The following is a 16,767-nucleotide window of genomic DNA, read 5'->3' as shown; positions in this document are numbered from 1 at the left end:
GTAACTGCGAAGAAACCATAGGTAACAAGAAATACTTCAATCGATCGATGAAAGAAGGAAGTACAAAAATGTTCCGGGAAACCGAGGAATGCAGAAATACAAGTCACTGAGGAATGAAAGAAATAGGAAGTGCAGGGAAACTAAGACGAAGTTGCTTCAGAAAAAATGTGAAGACATCGAAAAAGTAATGATTGTTGGAAGGACACTGTAACATTCTTAAAAAAATATTTAATGTTTGTTATGAGTGTAACGTTCTTTAATAATAACTTTGTGTTATCCAAATTTACTGTGTGATGTGTCGTTGAGCAAATGGTGTGCTTAATCAGTTTTACTGTAATCCAAAGAATAATTAAACAACTTAATCTGGTAAACCAGTATGTAATGCCTATAATGAAATCAATCCCTCTGAAATTTACTCAGTCTCTTGAGCACCGAGTTCTATGGCCCCGTACAATAAACTAACAAAATTCCCTATGCAAATCAGCAATGAAATACATTTTCCTTAGCTCTTGAGTCGCAATGGATGTAATCTTGGTATTCTGTTCTCTCCACAGCAGGCATACAAAATATTCGATCTTGGCTAAACGAAGTGCAATGCCGGCCGTCAACTAGCTTCATACATAGAACATCACACGACATGGCAGAGGATGAGGTACTGATAACAGCCTATACTAAGACCGAAGTTTTCATTTCGAAAATTGTATTCAAAGTAAAGTTTCTCCTTCTCAAAATCAAATATGAAATATTTTGCATTAACTTTAAAATCAGTGAACTTCCCAACTGTTCTACAATTCTCACTTACTGGCGTAGCTAACAATACTTGATTTGTTACATGACAAAAGGTCTGATATCGTTTGACAAAATAGATTTCAAAATTTAATTTGTGTGTATCAGGCTTACAAAATACACAAAATATTACAGATCGGGCATACCAAATCAACCTATTCATTAAATCTGATGGCAAATACTTGGTTCCTAAATTCAACGGTCAGTACTGTAAAATTAGCAAAAGCCACATTGCGTTGGCAACGGCCTTGCCGTAGTGGATACACCGGTTCCCGTGCGATCACCGAAGTTAAGCGCTGTCGGGCGCGGCCGGCACTTGGATGGGTGACCATCCAGCCGCCATGTGCTGTTGCCATTTTTCGGGGTGCACTCAGCCTCGTGATGCCAATTGAGGAGCTACTCGACCGAATAGTGGCGGCTCCGGTCAAAGAAAACCATCATAACGACCGGGAGAGCGGTGTGCTGACCACACGCCCCTCCTATCCGCATCCTCGACTGAGGATGGCACGGCGGTCGGGTGGTCCCGATGGGCCACTTGTGGCCTGAAGACGGAGTGCACATTGCGTTGCTCCATACTTAAAACTAAATATACAAAATGTCATTACCTTAGAAAACTGTATTATGCTGCGTCCATAGGCCCACAGCTAAATTCTCACAGCAAGCCACTAGCATTAAGTCTTACATCCTCCCTTTAACAGAGTACAACGGCAACGGCTTCTGCGCTTCGCGCACCCCTACTTACAATGGATTCTGCCCCTGAGGTTCAAATGGCTCTGAGCACTATGGGACTCAACTGCTGAGGTCATTAGTCTCCTAGAACTTAGAACTAGTTAAACCTAACTAACCTAAGGACATCACAAACATCCATGCCCGAGGCAGGATTCGAACCTGCGACCGTAGCGGTCTTGCGGTTCCAGACTGCAGCGCCTTTAACCGCACGGCCACTTCGGCCGGCTGCCCCTGAGGCAACGTCTTTGGCTGAGTGGTGTCAAAGATACAATCTCTTCTATATGTGATAACCATTACACGTCATTTTCATGAAATATTTTGGAAAATCGGGCTCTACATACAAGTGGATCCCTCACAACAGACTCAGCATACAGGAAAGCCAAAACAACCTACAGTGGCATTACAAGCAAGGGTGATAACATTAAGAGTTCAACGGGAATTCCACTGATAAATGCAGAGGAGAGAGCGGATAGAAGGAAAGAATACATTGAAAGCCTCTATGAGGGGGATGAGTTGTTTGATGTAATAGAAGAAGAAATAGGAGTCGATTTAGAAGAGACAGGGGATCCAGTATTAGAACCAGAATTTAAAAGAGCTTTGAAGGACTTAAGATCAAATAAGGCAGAAAAGATAGATAACATTCCATCAGACTTTCTAAAATCATTGGTGAAAGTGGCAACAAAACGACTATTCACTTTGGTGTGTAGAATGTATGAGTGTGGCGACATACCATCTGACTTTCGGAAAAGCATCATCCACAAAATTCCGAAGACGGCAAGAGCTGACAAGTGCGAGAATTATCGCACAATCAGCTTAACAGCTCGTGCATACAAGTTGCTTACGAGAATAATATACAGAAGAATGGAAAAGAAAATTGAGGATGCGCTAAATGATGATCAGTTTGGTTTTAGGAAAGGCAAAGGCACAAGAGAGGCAATTCTGGCGTTGCGGTTAATAATGGAAGCAAGACTAAAGAAAAATCAAGACACGTTCATAGGCTTTGTCGACCTGGAAAAAGCCTCCGACAATATAAAATGGTGCAAGATGGTGGAAATTCAGAAAAAAGTAGGGGTAAGCTATAGGAAGAGACGGATCGTATACAATATGTAGAACAGCCACGGGGAACAATAAGAGTGGACGACCAAGAACGAAGTGCTCGTGTAAAAAAGGGTGTAAGACAAGGTTGTAGCCTTTCGCCGCTAGTGTTCAATCTGTACATCGAGGAGGCAATGATAGAAATAAAAGAAAGGTTCAGGTGTGGAATTAAAATTCAAGGTGAAAGAATATCAATGATACGATTCGCTGATGACATTGCTACCCAGAGTGAAAGTGAAGAAGAATTACATGATCTGCTAAATGAAATGAAGAGTCTAATGAGCACAGAGTATGGAATGATAGTAAATCGAAGAAAGACAAATGGTTCAAATGGCTCTGAGCACTAAGGGACTTAAAGTCTGAGGTCATCAGTCCCCTAGAACTTAGAACTTCTTAAGCCTAACTAACCTAAGGACATCACACACATCCATGCCCGAGGTAGGATTCGAACCTGCGATCGTAGCGGTGGCGCGGTTACAGCAATAGTAGCAGCTCAGTATTGTCGTCGGCTACATTCATCGCCTTGCGCACAGCTACAACATCGTAAGGCTGTTAACCGACAGAGTATAACTAATATTGTACAGACATTACCCAGTGGCATTTCTTTCACAAACTTCGACTAACTTTTTTGGATAATAACATGCAATAGTTAAAACTTGTAGGGCACCTGTGTCGTCACTGTCATAAGGAATTATTACCAAGCAGGGTCCCTGTCCTTTCCATGCAATCACCGAGTGTCGTAAAATATGAAAATATGAAAACTGATTAACTATTTACTGCCAGTTTTGTTTGTTTGCTAATGACCAGTTTCTCTCTAAATTTTGCTGCCTCAGTAACTGTTCATTCCCGTGCTGCATGACATAGGCTTAACGAATTTGTAATTTTGAGTATTAACTTCGCTCACTTAAAGTAACATAACATTTCACTGGCAAAACTAATAACTGAAGATACAGCACAGTTAATAAGAGTGCACAATTTCATTTATTCAGTATTTCGCTTAGCAAGAGACTTTTGCTGCTCTGGTACATCCCTTACTGTTCTTATGTTAAAAGTAAAATCAGTTGCTCATTTGAGTAAAGTAAATTCAATTAAATCTTTCAATAATTAAAAGTACATTGCTTACCTTTTTCCAAATTATACATTAAGTTACGCTCAGGTTACTAAAAATTATTTTTTCGTAACAAAGTTTCAGTAACAGTCAGCCATTTATCTAACCAGAAATTCACTGCACTAAAGTCCACCCATTTCAAAATTATTATCAGTATTTAGGTTAGGTTTAAAATAGATTCTTCCTTTAAAAGGATCTGTTGTACACTTTTTCCCTACCAACCGGTATTAGATTCCTTCGGTATGATAGCCTTACTCAGTATAAAATTTCATTAGGCATTCGCGAAAACGGTAAACTATGTCGCAATCTTATAGGCTGATTAGGAAGAGGGAGGTCAGAAACTGTGATGCTCCCTGGCATCGCATTACAACCACAAAACCAAAATCTCCACTCTCGAGATATGAGTCCCTGCAATGATGGCATGGATTTGTCCCAAATCGAAGTGGAATTCTGAGAATACTCACCTGGCGGAGATGAGGGCGACAAATAACAACAAAAAAGCAAAAAAAAAAAAAAAAGGTTCAAATGGCTCTAAGCACTATGGGACTTGACATTTGAGGTCATCAGTCCCCTAGACTTAGAACTACTTAAACCTATCTAACCTAAGGACACCACACACATCCATGTCCGAGGCAGGATTCGAACCTGAGACCGTAGTAGCAGCGCGGTTCCGGACTGAAGCGCCTAGAACCGCTCGGCCACAAAGGCCGGCCAACGAAAAGCAACAAACAACAAAAAAACTTCCTATAATGAAACCTGTTAGCCACAGTAAACTCAAACGCTTCTATAGTCTTCCACTCGATCAAATGGTTCACCCCTCTGTCATAGCCCACTCAACATTAAATGTTTTACAGTCGCTGAACAGCCATAGTAAAGGTAATGGATTACAGCTAGCACGTCTACTTCTCTTCGTACGTAGTCGTCAAGGTTTCCATTACCTTCTGTCACATAGACAGATGAACTGAGCATCCACATTTTTTTGTTTTTTGTTTTTACCTTTGCCTCAACTCTATTTACATGGGTTGTAAACGTATATCAATATTCAACTAACACTAGAGTTATAATAGAGGTTGGAAGGAAAAAATGTCATTCAATTACCCGCTTAACATAATTGTATCCTACACTATGGACTCCTACGATCCAACACGTCAGTTAATGTAGGGTTTCAGGAGGCTGATGTGGTGAATGCCCACTGATTTACCTGCTGATGACTGCTGTTAGGGTTAGATAGGTGACGTTCAACGATCTCTGGAGCAAACTCATTGTACCTGAACTGTCTCCTATTATCATTTTGGCGGTAGTGCTGGTTGTTTCAGTCTCCTGTTAGGTGTGGTTGGTTGCTGCTGCTGTGTTTGTTGACACCTGAGTTTCTACCTCTGTTTGCATGCCCGTCATTCGAATTGTTCCTCTTCTGCTAGGTATTGCATCAGTGATGAAGCCCTCGTCTTCTTATAATCATGCTGTGTTCATCCAGTGTGAATTCTAATTCTCGCAGGATATTTTCAAAAGAGTAAATATCATTACTACATTTGCCAATTAATATTTGTTGGTGGTGTGGTGGTAGCTTCATAGGGCAGAAACTGATCATTTTCGTATCACTACACAGATCATTAAGACATCAAGAACTAGTTCTTTTTGATGAGAGCCTCGAAGAATTTGACATGACTTTTAAATCCTGAGGCGACCAGATCCTTGAAAAACATGATTTCGCGTTTGATGCATTACTGCCTCTTGGTCGACCAGTAACTATTCAAGAACGATGTCCATTTTGCAACGATCACACGTATTCTTTCTGCAACACTGCCCTCGGAGTGCTCACAGACAAAATCTAATTTAGACTTGATTGGGCACTGAGGAGGTTGCGACAGTTCAAATTGTGAGATGATGGTCTTGGAGTGTGAGGTGTTGCTGTTACCTTTGTAATTCTGAAATTTTCTGACGGACATAAAATATTTTAAGTTGAAGGTGTCATTCTTTAATCCGCGCAATGTCTCTCCTGAAAGGCCACCCGGTGCTGATTCCGCTCTCACAATATCGGTGTTGCTTACTACAGGAATCGCCACATTGTTCATGTGCTCGTCAGTTCTGCATAGTGGTACGCAACTGTGTACACCACTCAAAAAATGGTTCAAATGGCTCTGAGCACTATGGGACTTAACTACTGGGGTCATCAGTCCCATAGAACTTAGAACTACTTAAACCTAACTAACCTAAGGACATCACACACATCCATGCCCGAGGCAGGATTCGAACCTGCGACCGTAGCAGTCGCGCGGTTCCGGACTGCGCGCCTAGAACCGCTAGACCACCGCGGCCGGGGTACACCACTCGTTTTGCGATATCTATTCCAAGTGGTCCTGTGATTTGTAAAATCGTTTGCAGTTTCGTCAAAACGGACGATGCATTTACTATTCGCCTTATCTATTTCTTGCTTTATTCCCCAACGTTTCTCTCTTAACGTCTTGATCACCGTATGAGCCTTCTTCGTCTCTCTGACCGGTTTTGTTGCGAACTGTTTAGCTTCTTGTGCCTCCTTCAAGGCACCCACAGCTAGTTTTGGTTTTTTCTTTGCCTTCATCTTTCACTTCCGATTTAATATTCTCAGTCACTGCTTGTGCCCTCTGTGTTGCCTTCTTTCTGCTTCTTTTTTGCTTCTGTGTTGCCCTTTCTCCCACTTTCCTCAAGCGTTGTTGCGTGGGGATGTGTGTGAATTTGATCGTGAGTTTGGTCGGCTAGGCATGCCGAAACTTGCTTTGTTCTGGGCCTCCCCATCCAGTGTGTCTTCTAGATCACTCTAGCGTCATGATGTGACCTCATCATCGTCCTGATTAACGCTATCGTAACAGTGGTGGATATCGGCCTTGCCCTGGGTCTCATCCCACTGAGTTGCGTGATCGACCCCCTCTTCTGGCAAGTACTGAGCATGCCTTACATACGAACAGTAAGTATCAGGTGCAACATTGGAATTTGGCATGCGCGAATCTCCCAAATAAGGTACACAAAAATTAGTACATAGTTCTGCACACTGATGATCATGCCGCCTTTTAGTAAGAAAAAAATACATAATGTAGGAAATGAGTGCCTCATTGCCTCTGAACCCCTTTAAATTGCTATTATTATTTACGACACTGAGGCTCAAAAAAATCTACAGCCCCCCCCCCCCCAAAAAAAAAAAATTGAGCAACCACACCTAAATACGTACAAAAAAATTACATTTTTTATTCAAACCCATTCACATCTGTTTCCCTTCTTTCGACATCCCCCTGAGATTGCTCAGTGCCTTTGCTACCCACGTCTACCTGTTCTGACTCTTCATCCATGACGAAATACTCCATGCTAACGTCTGCGCTGCATGTTTTTATGCTCTTCATGACTGTCTTTTATACTCCATATTCGCTATCGTGTCAACTTATACTACAGCTCTCTGTCCCTGGGCCTTACTACGCGTGATCATACACATGGAATATGAATATACATCATTACAAAATTCGCTGAGTGAGACAACAGATTTGCCCAGCAGCTGATAACGTTAAAGGTACCTACATACCATAAATGAATAGAGAACGATCGTAACATCCTTCCAAATCACAACGCCGGCAAAAACGTCGCCCGCTAAACGACATAGAGAGATAGTGCAGAACCCAAAGAACCAAAAGACATAGTCCGCATCTCGTAGTCGTGCGGTAGCGTTCTCGCTTCCCACGCCCGGGTTCCCGGATCCGATTCCCGGCGGGGTCAGGGATTTTCTCAGCCTCGTGATGACTGGGTGTTGTGTGATGTCCTTAGGTTAGTTAGGTTTAAGTAGTTCTAAGTTCTAGGGGACTGATGACCATAGATGTTAAGTCCCAGAGCCATTTTGAACCAAAAGACATAATAGCCACAAATAAACGAAAAATAAGCGTCAGCAAATTAAGACAAATCTAAGACTAGTGTCGATTTAAGAAAGTTTGCCACTGCTGGTTGCAAAATAGAAATAACCAAATGAACTGTACATTTGATCTCCTTACTAACTACGTGATATATGAGAAAACGTTAAGTCTGCCCACCGAATCTCCCAAGAAACGAAGACTGAGCGGAGTTCGCCAAATTATGCAATATGACACAGTGTGTGAGACTGTGAAGCCTATATGAGGAGTGGACCTACTCAGACTCCACCACACTCCCCTTAAGACTCTGTGTTAACTGTGAATTATGCGACGGGATCACTGTCTTGAAATGCCCTGACATGGGACCTTAACGTCGGAATTTGCAATAATCCTACTATATAGCTGCCCGTTAATCAATGGCATGCATTAATGAATTGAAGGGAAGTACGTGCTCCCTCAAATAGAAAAGAAAATGAAATATAAACGATTATTTATTATATTAAGGAATTACAATGTATTTGCACCAATATACTATGAAAAACAAAGTTAATTACTGACGAAAGATAACGAGACAGACAAGTCGAGGGATGGCTACTATATCCTAGTTGCACATTAACTCATCAATCCACTACAACCAAACGATTAATTTAGGGACTCTAGTGATCGATTGAATACTACATCAACGATATTAAGGCACGAATCGGATTTATCGGAGCTGTGGCTATGGTACGCTTCCTGTCTAAACATTAACCTCCAGCTAGTGAGCCGTGCAGCTGTGTACTCTCACCAGCCTGCTGTGGCGGTAAGTCGGAGGACCGTGGTCACAGTTGAGAATCAGAATCTCGCTCGTCACGACTCGGACACCTCCAAACCCCTCGATTTCTCAAACCAGCGACCTGTCTCCGTCTACCATCAAACCAAGAGCGCCGCTTTTTCTTCCACCCGCTCCCGACTCAGCAGTTTGCACCAATCTGCCCGCAAACTCTAATCAGGAAAAATGTTACTATTTTCTGCCGATAGCATGTCAATGCCACGTTTAACAAATTCCCACCGTGGAGTGTCGTCAGTCACAGGCCAATCGAAGCAAATATACCTCGCTAGTTTGTCCTAGAAATTCCCGCCTGATATCTGCCGGTGATGGGCGAATCAGAGCGTTGTTTAAACCTTCTCCACGAGGTCCCTGTTCTCATTGTGGTTTGTTCCAACATTCCACGACTTGCACTTTTCCGCAATAAATTGTGGTGTCCCATCAAGTACTTGAAACTGTTGCCCTGGGCCATCTGAAAAGGCGAGTCATGCTACCGTCCGCTAACCTCGACTTAATCAAAAGAACCAGTAGGTTACGTGAACTTCCATCAGTGGCCAAGCCAGCACAAAGCTTTGAGTGCCCACGACACACCTCCCACACCCAGAGCAGTGTGCAGGCTGTGCATTTCTCGTGTATTCACAGACTGAAACTATGTTAAATTATGACTAACTGACAACCTCAGCTGCCGACAGGTGTTGTTGATATACCTCGATGTGGACAGCTGAAAATGTGTGCCCCGACCGGGACTCGAACCCGGGATCTCCTGCTTACATGGCAGACGCTCTATCCATCTGAGCCATCGAGGACACAGATGAACAGCGCGACTGCAGGGACTTATCCCTTGCACGCTTCCCGTGAGACTCACATTCCCAACTGTCCACAATTCTACATACGTATTGTACCTTATAGACATTTTGCCCACCCACTCATTACTCGCGCACGCTTTGGCGATTCCCGTAAGAGTTTGGACAACCTGTGCGCATTCGCACAGAAGAAGGTCAATGGCTGGGTAGCCTTTAACTATGTATACGAAGACAGTAACTTGTTCTCGAAAGAACAGTTACTGTTGATGACCGTGCCCCTGTCCACATCGAGGTATATCAACAACACCTGTCGGCACCTGAGGTTGCCAGTTAGTCATCATTTATTCCAGGGGAAAGGTGCACGGTCATCAACAGTAACTGTTCTTTCGAGAACAAGTTACTGTCTTCGTATATGAAACTATACATTTCTCCGTAATAAATCAACGTAATGAGAGTTTAAGGAGATGCAACTAAAGTGTCCTGCCTATCGTCAGTTGTGACAAGTGACAGATAAATTTAGTATAAATGGAAGGAGGCAAGCCAGGTGGCTTCCAAAGAGCGGTAATGTCTGCAAGTTTGGTAATCCTAGGTAAACGGTGGAAAACCAGAGAAAGGGCAACGTGATCTGCTACAACTTAAAGCATGGAATGTTAGTAGTCTGAATGTTGTAGACAAGATTGACCATGATGGACTTTCCCTCCCATAGCAACAATTTAGAACATGACATGCACCCATTGTCATTTCTGAATGTGATCGTCTTGGTAGTTTAGGTGTAATGGTGTGGGGAGGCATGATGTCAGATGGGTGTACAGGCATCCAAATGCTTCGAGCATGGTACAGTCACAGGTCAAAGTCACTGTGACACTGTAAGTAGTAGGCAGATGGCGGCATGAAGACAGTGTTCATATCAAACTGATATGCAAATTAATTAAATCGATCACCTTACCCACACCTCCTGATGATGTCATGTGTTTTCATAAGCCGACACGTGGGCTCCCACCTCCTTCCCCTCCCACCCTTCCCCCTCCCCGTCCCCCTCCCCGCCTAACCTATTGGTGAGAATTTCGAATTTTGGTAGGAATTCTCAATTTTCTCTGTAAAATCGCATTTCCGAAATTCAATTTTCAATTCATAGGACGTAATATTAACGGAAATTGTTTATACCAAGGATGGGTGGCAGAAATCGAAAAAATCAGTGGATGGGAAATCGTGCAATTATGCACTGCAGAGGACATAATTTGCCTTTTGTAGGACAGGGATACTCTTCCAGAATGAGATTTTCACTCTGCAGTGGAGTGTGCGCTGATATGAAACTTCCTGGCAGATTAAAACTGTGTGCCGGACCAAGACTCGAACTCGGGACCTTTGCCTCTTGCAGGCAACTGCTCTACCACCTGAGCTACCCATGCATGACTCACGACCCCTTCTCCCAGCTTCAATTCTGCCGGTACCTCGTCTCCTACCTTCCAAACTTCACAGAAGCTCTTCTGCGAACCTAGCAGAACTGGCACTCATGGAAGAAAGGATACTGCGGAGACATGGCTTAGCCACAGCCTGGGGGATGTTTTCAGAGTGAGGTACTAGCAGAATTGTAGCTGTGAGGACGGGTCGTGAGTCGTGCTTAGGTAGCTCAGATGGTAGAGCAGTTGCCCGCGAAAGACAAAGGTCCCGAGCTCGAGTCTTGGTCCGGCACACAGTTTTAATCTACCAGAAAGTTTCAGGGATACTTTTATTGATCTTCTAATTGCATCGTATACTGCATCTTATTTAACATGTGGCGCGTCATCAACGCTGTCATGACTGTCCGGCAAGGGTCTCGCATGCATGGCAGTCTGTTGTTCAATGATGAGTCTGACCACGTCACTTAGCGCGGTTTCTGGCGGCCCGCAGTGGAACCATGGGAGCTACCCCTAGACTGGACCACCTCTAGACTGGACCACCTCCTCATCGAAAATGGAGAGTTGGCACTGCCTTAAGCAGCCTCAATCTCATACACCCACTCCAGTATTCCAGCCTCTCGAGAACTGTTGTTCTGGGGCCACTGATCCATCTCACAGAAGTCCTCCACAACAAGATAATGATTATAAGAAACAAAAAAAAAAACGGTACTGAATTTGCCTACAACGAAATATTGATTATACATAACTATTGAGAAAAAATAAAAAGTTCGTACCAGATGGAGATGATGACTCCTGCTCATCATTCTTGACGCATACCTCTACTAGATCCTCATCCTCCTCTTACTCCATAGCAACATCTACAACAATGAAGAATGTATGCCTCATACAAGAGTATACGATGAAAAAAATGTCTAAGAGCATGTATTACAAAATATGTACTTACGTTCTTGTTGCATTTCGTCCTCCGGCAGCCGTTCAAGGTCGGGCAGTTGCCGCCCTGATGCTGCAACAGCGAGATCAAAAGTTTTATAAACACTTGTTACGATTTGAATACATCAAGAGCCGTTTTCTGAACATGCAGACTACCACACAGAATTTGAAGATGCGCTTACGTGACGGTAGCACAGCCTCTTCGGCTCACTGCTGCTGGCAACTCTCAGCTTCCAGCTGATTCATTCAGCCAGCATTTAGGGAATGAATGCTGAAATAGCAAGAAAAAAGAACCTTTATAACCACCGGTTATGAAAATGTATCACAATCTCGAAAAAACTTTGCTGCAAGATTTTCTAATCCCTAATTTTTTTTATAAGCATTTACATGGCAGTTGCCCCAAGTTTGGTTGTTTTCCATGACCACTGCCGTTGGCATCGCTACTGGCTGGCCGTCTCATATTGCGAGAATTACAAAGACACAACTAGGCACTGCCAAAGACTGGACTGTTGACCATTGTGGGTGTGGTGTCACCGCCAGACACCACACTTGCTAGGTGGTAGCTTAAATCGGCCGCGGTCCATTTAGTACATGTCGGACCCGCGTGTCGCCACTGAGTAATCGCAGACCTAGCGCCACCACCAAGGCAGGTCTCGTGATACGAGAGAGCACTCGCCCCAGTTGTACGCGAACCAAGCTACCGCCCAGTTGTACGCGAACCTAGCTATCGCCCAGTTGTACGCGAACCTAGCTATCGCCCAGTTGTACGAGAACCTAGCTACCGCCCCGTTGTACGAAGCCTTTCTCTCTCATTAGCCGAGAGACAGAATAGCCATCAGCTAAGTTAATGGCTACGAACTAGCAAGGCGCCATTTGTATCAGTGCCTATAGCTTACGAGTATTCAAGAGAGATGTATTCCACGAACTAAATAAAAGATAAGTACTAAGCATCTACATACTTTTCTTCTTATTCATTTATAAGTTCTCATGTTCCAGACTTCACGCCCGTCTGCTTTATGCCGTGCGTGCACTATCGGCTACAGCGTTAGTCTAGCATTCCTTTTCAGCAATCCACTTCACGGTGTCGGTCCAGCTACCGACACAACATTTATTGGCGACGAGAAAAAGAGTTTGTATTACTTCGTTTGTAACATTGACGACGTTTTAAAGTGTTCTGATTGCTTACATTTAATTGTGTCATGGCTTCGCCACATTCTCCAGATGTACTGTCCGAATTTTATCGCTTGCAGAATCAGCAGACGCAGGCGTTACTGGATGCCCTTGGACAGCTCGTCCAGGGTCAACGTACCATTCAAACCGATGCGGCCGCCGCCGCTTCTTCGCTACCGCTGCCACTGAACGCTGTTGCACCTCCCTTTCGACCATACGTGGCAGCCGATGAGACGTGGCAAGAGTGGTCTCGTCAGTTCAACTTCCACCTTGCTGCCTACAGAATTCAAGGTAATGAGCGGCAGCCGTTTTTGCTTTCTTGTGTCGGTGTGTCCACATACCGTGTGATAGTGAAATTGTTTCCCCGACGAGACGTAGCAACTCTGTCCTACGAGGAAATTTTGTCTGCATTAGATGCCTATTTCAAAGAAACAGTTAATGTGGTTGCAAAACGGTATACGTTCTTTCGTACAAAACGTACGGCCGGTCAAACTAATCGGGAGTGGGTAGCAACATTGCAAGGACTTACTAGGGACTGTGCCTTTGAATGTGACTGTGGTCTTTCTTATTCAGATACAATGGTGCGTGATGCAATTGCACAGAACGTTTCTGATGTTCGCATACGGGAGCAAATTTTGAAACTAGTTAATCCCTCCCTTCAACAAGTGATAGACATATTGGATAGACAGGACACACTTGACTGTGCTCAGGAATCTTTTGAAACTTCGCCAGCTGTGTGTAACATTAACCGGCCCGCCGGGCGCGCTCGCGCAACGCGGCCCGGTCAACTGCCCTCGCGGCCGTCCGCACAGCTACCGCCGCGTGCTAAGCCAGGTGTGCCGCGCCAGCCCACAAATGCAGTGAAATCATGCCCGCGGTGTGCTACTAGACATTCGCGTGAACATTGCCCGTCACGCCAAGCTATTTGCTTTTTCTGCAATAAGAAAGGACATGTTCAAAGTGTTTGCCAGAAAAAGCTCAGATCAGACAATCACAATCATTCCAGGCCCTTTGCTTCGCGCCGGAATCGAACCAAGGACACTCAGGTTCGTGGACCTTCGCCTATGGACATTCATGTCGTTAATTCCACTTCGTCCGGTGACACTTTCTCTAACAGTAACTGTGTTCGTCCCACAAAAACTGTGCGTCGCAGTCGCCGGAAATCACGTCAATTAGCCAGTGATTCTGTACCAGTGTCTGTTCCAATTGCACAAAACAGTCGCTCTTGTCGTCAGCAGGACAATAAACTTTTTGTGGACTTAGACTTTGACGGCCAAGTGATACCCTTCCAGCTCGATACCGGAGCTGCAGTTTCATTGCTCAATCACGACACGTACAAACAACTGGGCGCACCTCCGTTGCGTGCCGCAAATGTTAAGCTAACTACATATTCCGGACAGAAAATTCCTGTGTTAGGACAGTGCAGCCTTCTTGCAACATACAAGGGACAAACAAAACTTGTGTCATTTTACGTTCTTCGTTCTTCTTCTGCAGTGAACTTGTTTGGTCTAGATTTATTTAAGTTGTTTAACATGTCTATTGTAAATCAGGTCCTCTCAGTGAATCAGACTGTGCCTACAGACAGTGTTTCTCGGCTGTGTGACGAATTTGCAGACGTTTTTGCACCGGGCTTAGGTTGCGCTAAAAACTATGAAGCACATTTAGAACTGAAGGTAAACGCGCAACCGAAATTTTTCAGGGCGCGCAACGTTCCCCACGCATTGCGTGATGAGGTCGCAAGAACGTTACACGATTTAGAATCACAGGGTGTAATTGAACGTGTGCAAGCTTCTCTCTGGGCCTCACCCTTAGTCATTTTGCCAAAACCTTCCGGAAAATTGAGACTTTGCGTGGACTTCAAGGCCACAGTGAATCCACAGCTAGTGACTGCTACTTTTCCTTTGCCCCGCCCGGAAGATCTTTTTGCTAAACTGTGCCCGGGAAAATATTTTTCAAAGTTGGACCTAGCCGATGCGTACTTGCAAATACCGGTGGACGACGAATCCCAGCGCGTATTGGTGGTTAACACGCATCTTGGATTGTACCGCTTCAAAAGACTGCCTTTCGGGTGTGCATCCGCCCCTGCCTTGTTTCAGCAATATTTACAAACTATTTGTGCGTCGGTCCCTACTGCAGCAAACTATCTGGACGATATAGTGATCTCCGGACAGACAGAAGAAGATCATCTTGCGAATTTACGAACATTATTTCAGGTCTTGCGGCAAAATGGTCTTCGCTTGAGGAAGGACAAATGTGTGTTTTTTGCTCGTGACTTACCATACCTGGGACATGTCATTAATGCCCAAGGCATACATCCGAGTCCAGAGCACCTCCGTGCCATACAAGAATTGCCTTCCCCTCAAAATGTGAAACAGCTACAGAGTGTGTTGGGTAAAATTAATTATTACCATAAATATGTGCGCAATGCCTCTTCCATTTCAGCTCCGCTTCATCGCTTACGCCGTACAGGTGTTCCGTTCGTCTGGACGACGGAATGCGAACGCGCCTTTCGCCAGTTGAAATCGGCGTTGCTTTCTAATACTTGCCTTACGCCATTCGATCCCCAGAAACCCCTTTTGTTGATGGTAGATGCATCGGATTTCGGGATCGGTGCTGTGCTTGCGCACAAAGTTGGCTCGCATGATCGCCCTATTGCCTTTGCGTCCAAATTGCTCTCGTCTGCGCAAAGAAATTATTCACAGATAGAGAAAGAAGCTTTGGCTCTCGTGTTTGGTGTTACTAAGTTCCATGATTTCTTGTATGGTCGTCACTTTACCATCATCACAGACCACAAACCTTTGACATCGCTTTTTCATCCGACCAAGCCTGTACCTCCACGTACAGCGCAGAAATTCATTCGCTGGTCTATTTTCCTCTCGCAGTACCGCTACGATATCTTGTATCGGTCCACTGCTAAGCACGGAAACGCCGATGCGTTGTCCCGTTTGCCTGTTGCTGAGGATAAAGCATTCGATTCTTCCGAACTTGCTTGCATGTTCATTGATTCGGAAACCGATGAAGTGGTCGAATCGTTTCCGATTGATTTTCGTCGTGTAGCTACAGCCACAGCTGCTGACCCTGTCCTTGCTACTGTTTTACGTTTTGTTGCTACGCAATGGCCTTTGTCAAAGTCTCGGATCGAGGATTCGTTGGTTCGCCGATTTTTTGCTCACAAGGAGAGACTTTTTGTTCGACGTGGTGTTTTGTTGTTGCGTTCTGATAATGATCAGTCCAGAGTCGTGGTCCCACGTTCGTTACAGTCCTCTGTTTTACGGCTTCTTCACCAAGGACATTGGGGTATAGTGCGAACGAAACAACTTGCTCGTCAGCACTGTACTTGGTTCGGAATCGATGCTGCGATTACGAATATGTGTTCTTCGTGCCCGGCGTGTGCCGAACAACAGTCCGCACCGCCGCGGAAAGTCTTTGCGTGGCCAAAAGCCACTTCCCCTTGGCAACGTTTGCACATTGATTTTGCTGGTCCATTCTGGAATGCTCGATGGTTGGTTCTGGTCGACGCCTTCAGTAATTTTCCTTTTGTTGTCCGGATGTCTTCCACGACGTCCTCCGCCACCATCCAAGCGTTGTCTGCTATCTTTTGCATTGAAGGTCTTCCGCAGACTATTGTTTCCGACAATGGCCCACAATTCATGTCCGCAGAATTTCAGTCATTCTGCCAGGCCAATGGTATTCAACATCTGACATCCGCGCCGTTTTCGCCTCAGTCCAACGGTGCCGCTGAACGATTGGTCCGGACTTTCAAGTCACAGATGTTGAAATTGAAAGAGTCTCATTCTCGGGAGGACGCATTGTTGCTCTTTTTGTCTTCGTATCGCTCTCAGCCCCGAGATGGTCGCTCGCCGGCTGAGTTGCTCCACGGTCGTCCTCATCGCACCTTGATGTCTTTGCTGCATCCGCCGCATCAGTTTCCTGTGCAGCGGCAGACTCCTGCTTTTGCTCCAGGCGACGTTGTATTTTATCGCAACTATCGAGGTTCACGGCGTTGGCTCGCAGGGCGCATTCTTCGCTGCCTCGGCCGCGCGATGTATTTGGTTTTGGGGGCCTCTGGTGA

The 16,767-nt window shown here is 44.8% G+C and overlaps 1 non-coding gene and 1 pseudogene across 1 annotated transcript; one reads left to right on the top strand and one right to left on the bottom strand.

The window, feature by feature from the left end:
- Positions 1-1,024: 1,024 nt before the first annotated feature.
- LOC124709363 lies at positions 1,025-1,141 on the top strand (annotated as a pseudogene).
- Positions 1,142-9,124: 7,983 nt separating this feature from the next.
- Positions 9,125-9,198, bottom strand: Trnat-ugu. Its single transcript has one exon. It is a non-coding gene; the product is annotated as a tRNA-Thr (tRNA).
- Positions 9,199-16,767: the final 7,569 nt, after the last annotated feature.

The sequence above is a fragment of the Schistocerca piceifrons genome, chromosome 7, assembly GCF_021461385.2.
Source record: "Schistocerca piceifrons isolate TAMUIC-IGC-003096 chromosome 7, iqSchPice1.1, whole genome shotgun sequence".
Taxonomy (NCBI): domain Eukaryota; kingdom Metazoa; phylum Arthropoda; class Insecta; order Orthoptera; family Acrididae; genus Schistocerca; species Schistocerca piceifrons.
The sequence above is the reverse complement of the archived record's forward strand: the minus strand, read 5'-3'. Positions and strand labels throughout refer to the sequence as shown.